The following is a 6,721-nucleotide window of genomic DNA, read 5'->3' as shown; positions in this document are numbered from 1 at the left end:
AATGTGCTCCTGCAGTAGCAATCGAGAAAAATAATTTAAAAAATATTCTGAGCTAATTTCTTACTTTCTTGTTGCTGCACACAACAATGAGTTGCTCTTAAGAAATCATGAAGCGCGCCCGGCTGGTGCCGCCCCATTTCCTGAAGCAAATGCGGCAAATTATAACCCCAGAAGAGGTAAATGACAAGATTTTGATAACAAGAAAAATTATGGAAGGAAAATAAATTATTCTCACAAGAAAAGATCTCACCAGAAGTGGGATAAAGAAAGAAACAATGGGAAAAGTATATCAATTGAGGATAAATGCTTCCGTTGTGGTGGAAAGGGTCATTGGTCACGTACCTGTCGTACTTCAAGGCACCTAGTTGATCTTTATCAAGCATCCTTGAAAAGGGATGACAAAGAAAAGGAAACAAATTTTGTTTCAAATAATGAAAATTCCACTACTCATTAGGATGTACCTAATTTCTTTAAGGATTCTGAAGGAAATATTGGCTATTTGATCAATGATGGAATAGTTTGATATATGTATGTGTTTGTTAAGTATTTATGTGAATAATTTTACTGTGCATGTACTTCTACTCATTTTATTATTATTATTATTATTATTTATTTTTGAAGAAAAATGGCAAGGACATATTCTGAAGATATTTGCCTTGCGGATAGTGCAAGTTCGCACACTATTCTTAAAAGTACTATATATTTTACCCATCTTGTGCCAAAAGAAGAATATGTTAATACTATTATTGGCTCGGGCAATGTAATAGAAGGCTCCGGAAGAGCTATAATTTTGTTTCCTGGAGGAACAAAATTCATAATAAATAATGCACTATTGTCTACCAAGTCTCTGAGGAACTTGTTAAGTTTCAAAGATATTCGCCGAAATGGATATCATATTGAAACAATGAATGAGGAAAATCATGAGTATTTATGTATCACAACTCATGATTTAAATAAAAAGGTTATATTAGAAAAGTTACCCCCACTTTCATCTGGATTGTATTATACTAAGATTAGTGCAATTGAATCACATGCCATTGTAAATCAGAAGTTTACTAGCCCAAATGAATTCATAACTTGGCATGATAGATTGGGTCATCCGGGAACAACAATGATGAGGAGAATTATTGAAAACTCTCATGGACATTCACTAAAGAACCAGAAGATTCTTAAAACTAGTGAATTTTGTTGTGCTGCGTGTTCTCAAGGAAAGTTAATTTTAAGGCCATCACCAGTAAAGATTGGATTTGAGTCCCCTGAATTCCTAGAAAGGATTCAAGGTGATATATGTGGACCTATTCATCCACCATGTGGATCTTTTAGATGTGAGAACAAATCTCCCAACCTCGGTTTGGGGGCATGCTATTTTACATGCCGCAACACTTATTCGTTTGAGGCCAACGAGTTACCATCAGTTCTCTCCTATGCAATCAGCTTTTGGCCAGCAGCCAAATATTTCCCATTTAAGAATATTTGGGTGTGCAATATATGTTCCCATTGCACCACCTAATCGCACCAAAATGGGACTCCAAAGAAAATTGGGGATATATGTTGGATATAATTCTCCCTCTATAGTGAGGTATCTTGAAATACAAACGGGAGATGTATTTAAAGCCCAGTTTGCGGATTGTCATTTTGATGAATCAAAATTTCCAATATTAGGAGGAGAGAATAAACTTCCTGAAAAGGAACTTAATTGGAATACATCATCGTTGATGCATTTAGATCCTCGATCAGGGCAATGTGAACTAGAAGTTCAAAAGATTATACATTTGCAAAGAATAGCAAATGAATTACCTGATACATTTTCCGATACAAAGAGGATAACCAAATCTTATATACCAGCGAAAAATGTCCCAATTCGAATTGATGTCCCAGTAGGACAAGTAGCCACTGAAACAAATTCACGCCAGAAGCGTGGTAGGGCGGAAAAATGCCCCAATTCGAATTGATGTCCCAGTAGGACAAGTAGCCACTGAAGCAAATTCATGCCAGAAGCGTGATAGGCCTGTCGGTTCCAAAGATAAAAATTCTCGAAAGAGAAAAGAGGTAAATACTATTTCTGTTGAAAAAGACATAGTAAAGACACCTGCAGTTGTCCAAAATTCTGATATAATGCCAGAAGACGTTCAGGTACCTGAAAATTGTGAAAATGACGAGATCTCGATAAATTATGTCTTTACAGGAGAGAAATGGGACCGAAATAAGACAATTGTCAATGAAATATTTGCATATAATGTGACATTGAATATCATGCATGAAAGTAAAGATCTGGAGCCAAGATCAGTCGAAGAATGTCGACAAAGGAATGATTGGCCAAAATGGAAAGAAGCCATGAAGGCTGAGTTAGACTCACTTGCAAAACGTGAAGTCTTTGGACCTGTAGTCCGTACACCAGAAGATGTAAAACCTGTTGGATACAGGTGGGTATTTGTGAGAAAACGAAATGAGAAAAATGAAGTTGTGTGCTACAAAGCTCGACTTGTGGCACAAGATTTTTCACAAAGGCCCGGTATAGATTATGAAGAAACGTATTCTCCTGTAGTGGATGCGATAACATTGCGTTATTTGGTCAGTTTATCTGCATATTATAAACTGCATATGCATTTAATGGATGTGGTAACAGCCTATTTATACGGCTCATTAGATCGGGATATCTATATGAAAGTCACTGAAGGACTAAAGATATCCAAACCATCCAATGAATATTCACAGGGGTTATACTCAATTAAATTGCAAAGATCATTATACGGTCTAAAGCAATCTGGACGAATGTGGTATAATCGTCTTACTGAGTATCTGGCCAAAAATGGATTCAAGAATGATGATATCTGTCAATGTGTTTTCATAAAGAAATCTACATCTGGGTTCATTATAATTGCTGTGTACGTTGATGATTTAAATATCATTGGAACTCCTGAAGAGATTCCAACAATTATAAAAACTCTGAAAGAAGAGTTTGAGATAAAAGATCTTGGAAAGACTAAATTTTGTCTCGGCCTGCAGATCGAGCATATAAAAAATGGGATCTTTATTCATCAAACAACATACACAGAGAAAATCTTGAAAATATTTTATATGGATAAGTCACATTCTTTGAGTACCCCAATGATCGTAAGATCTTTGGATGTGAAAAAGGATCAATTCCGTCCTAAAGAAGAAAGTGAAGATATCCTTGGTCCAGAAGTACCATATCTTAGTGCCATTGGAGCGCTAATGTATCTTGCTAATAATACACGACCCGATATATCATTTGCTGTGAACCTACTAGCAAGATATAGTTCCTCTCCAACCAGAAGACATTGGAGTGGAATCAAACAAATATTTCGATATCTTAATAGAACGGTTGATATGGGGTTGTTTTATCCCTATGGATCCAAGTCACAACTAGTTGGCTATGCAGATGCTGGATACTTGTCTGATCCACATAAAGGGAGATCTCAAACAGGATACCTGTTCACATATGGTGGTACAGCTATATCATGGAGGTCCACGAAACAGACGATTGATGCAACATCCTCTAATCATGCCGAAATACTAGCGATTCATGAAGCAAGTCGCGAGTGTTTTTGGCTCCGGAGTCTGATCCAATATATTCTGTCATCATGTGGACTGATTGACCATAAGATAGCTCCAACTGTCTTGTTTGAAGATAATACAGCATGTATTGCTCAACTTAAAGGCGGATATATCAAAGGTGATAGAACACATATTTCTCCCAAATTCTTCTTCACTCATGATCTTCAAAATCAAGGGACAATTGATGTCCAACAGATCCGCTCAAGTGATAATCTGGCAGATTTATTCACAAAGTCACTCCCAAAATCTTCTTTTGAAAGATTGGTACATCAGATTGGGATGCGCCGATTTCGAGATATAAAATAATGTCCGCAAAAGGGGGAGACTGTACTCTTTTTTCCTTGGTCAGGTTTTTTTCCCATTGAGTTTTTCTTGACAAAGTTTTTAATGAGACAGTCCCTATCACAAAGGATATTGTACTCTTTTTCCTTCACTAAGGTTTTTTTTTCCCACTGGGTTTTTTCTTTAGTAAGGTTTTAATGAGGCAATAATCTTAAATGGGCATCCAAGGGAGAGTATTGTGATAAGAAAGAATTAAATGCCCATTTATGAAACTGGGCGGCTAATATTTCCTATTCAAGGCATATTTAAATTTAATGAAGGTTGAAATCAAAAGCTTCTTATCTGTATAAATAGTAAAAGCAACGATTGAAGTAATACAACAATAATAAGAATATAACATTCTTCATTTTCTCTTCTTCGTACTCTTCTCTTCTCTCTCTTATATACTTTATGTTGGGCCAACCGTGGAGAGCTCTCGACCACCGGGGAGAATTCGGGGAGGAATCAAGTGAGAGAACATAAGATGAGAAGACACCACATCCAACTCAAAACCTTAAGGTGTCAAGTTAATGGGTCTCTCATATTATAAACTCCTCACTCTTCCATGCTTTCTTTGATGTGGGACTAACTTCAACACTCCTCACACTTGCAACACTAACAATTTTTCCCTCAAGTGTGAGCCTCCACATCAAGCACCAACTCCCCCTCTTTCTAGCTCCTCCACCACCACGAGTATTCGTCCATCACACCGCCGCAAAACACCACGGGACACGCCGCCCGGACCACCTTTGCCGGAAAGACTTTCGATGCTTCACCTTGAATACTCCTTAAAACCAGGCCGATTAAACCATCGGCTCTGATACCACTTGTTGGGCCAACCGTGGAGAGCTCTCGACCACGGGGAGAATTCGGGGAGGAATCAAGTGAGAGAACATAAGATGAGAAGACACCACATCCAGCTCAAAACCTTAAGGTGTCAACATGTGGATACACACTAAGATCAAGCCATTGCCTAATCAAAGCAACTGCCTTCCGATTCAGCTTCTTCCATTCAGCATCGGATTTAGTACCTTTGGATTTATCTCTCTCCACAGGATCATACAAGTCCTTACTATACAACATATAATCAGCACAGAAATAAACAACCAAAGCTCTGATACCACTTGTTGGGCCAACCGTGGAGAGCTCTCGACCACCGGAGAGAATTCGGGGAGGAATCAAGTGAGAGAACATAAGATGAGAAGACACCACATCCAACTCAAAACCTTAAGGTGTCAAGTTAATGGGTCTCTCATCTTATAAACTCCTCACTCTTCCATGCTTTCTTTGATGTGGGACTAACTTCAACACTCCTCACACTTGCAATACTAACAATTTTTCCCTCAAGTGTGAGCATCCACATCAAGCACCAACTCCCCCTCTTTCTAGCTCCTCCACCACCACGAGTATTCGTCCATCATACCGCCGCAAAACACCACGGGACACGCCGCCCGGACCACCTTTGCTGGAAAGACTTTCGATGCTTCACCTTGAATACTCCTTAAAACCAGGCCGATTAAACCATCGGCTCTGATACCACTTTGTTGGGAAAATCTCAACAAAAGGTTCAAAACAAGAACCTGTCTAACAGCGGAAGCACCAAAAATAATTTTCCCACAACCTGTACAATTAAATAGGCAACACCAAAGATACTCCAAGCAGCAAATATAATGGCAGAAATTAAATAATCAGACACCAGAATTTTAACGTGGGAAAACCCCCAAAGGAGGGACAAAAAATCCACGGGACCTAGTCCAGAAAAATCTTCCACTATCAGAATAATGGGTACACAAACAGTCTTCCTAGTGACACTAGGGCATCTCAACAATCAACAGAATACATCACCAAAACTGGTGGAATCAACATAAACCCTCCACAAAAGTGGGTATTTCAAATCAGATAAAAGAGAAGGCAATACAACTAGCAAGTTATATCCTAATGTTCATCTCTACACCAGGAATAACATACTAAAATTTCATAAGAAATGGAGCAAGTTTACCAAGTCAATGTGATCAAGATTGGCTTGCCCTTTTTCCCCAATTTCTCTTCTCCTTCGACGGCGTGCTTTCTGTTTCCTTCTTTCTTTTCTTTTGAAAAGGGAGGCTTCAAACTCTCTCTCCCTCTCTCGTGGCTATTAGGCCACTTTCTTTTATTTATTTATTTTTCTATATTTTTTTTTTGTTTTAAAAGGTTGTGGGTCCCACTTGAGGTTGGGGACCCACCAACACTTTATTTAGTATTATTAAATACATGATTATATCTATTATATTGATATAGTAATTTTAGTAAAAATTACTACGGAAATTATCTAATTATATTTTTATATTTTATATTTGTTATCTCTTCTTTATTTATTTATTTAACAATGTGACGATTTTTTTATATGAAAATTATTATTGTGTTATTTTTTGTTATGAAGAAGTAGTGTGTATTATACATTTAAAAAAATTTTAATACTGAAATACAAATTGGAGAATAGATTTTGCATTTTAAAAATAAAAAAAAAAAACAAAATACAAATCAAAAGATAGGTTTTGTATTACTTCACAAATCAAAGGATAAATTTTGTATTATTTTACAAATTAAAAGATAGATTTTGTGTCACTTTACAAATTAGATGATAAATTTTGTCTTTTAAAAAAAAAAATTAAACTTCACAAATTAAACGGTCAGATTTATGATCTTTATATGAAAAAAAAAACATACTAAATTTCATACATTATTAAAAAATACTACTATAAATTTAATATCAAAATTAAAAACTCATTTAATGTTGGGTTGATATTTATTGCTTATGAGCAGACCAAAGCCATCAACTATG

The sequence above is a fragment of the Arachis ipaensis genome, chromosome B07 (assembly GCF_000816755.2).
Source record: "Arachis ipaensis cultivar K30076 chromosome B07, Araip1.1, whole genome shotgun sequence".
Lineage (NCBI taxonomy): Eukaryota > Viridiplantae > Streptophyta > Magnoliopsida > Fabales > Fabaceae > Arachis > Arachis ipaensis.
This window is presented reverse-complemented; position numbering follows the sequence as displayed.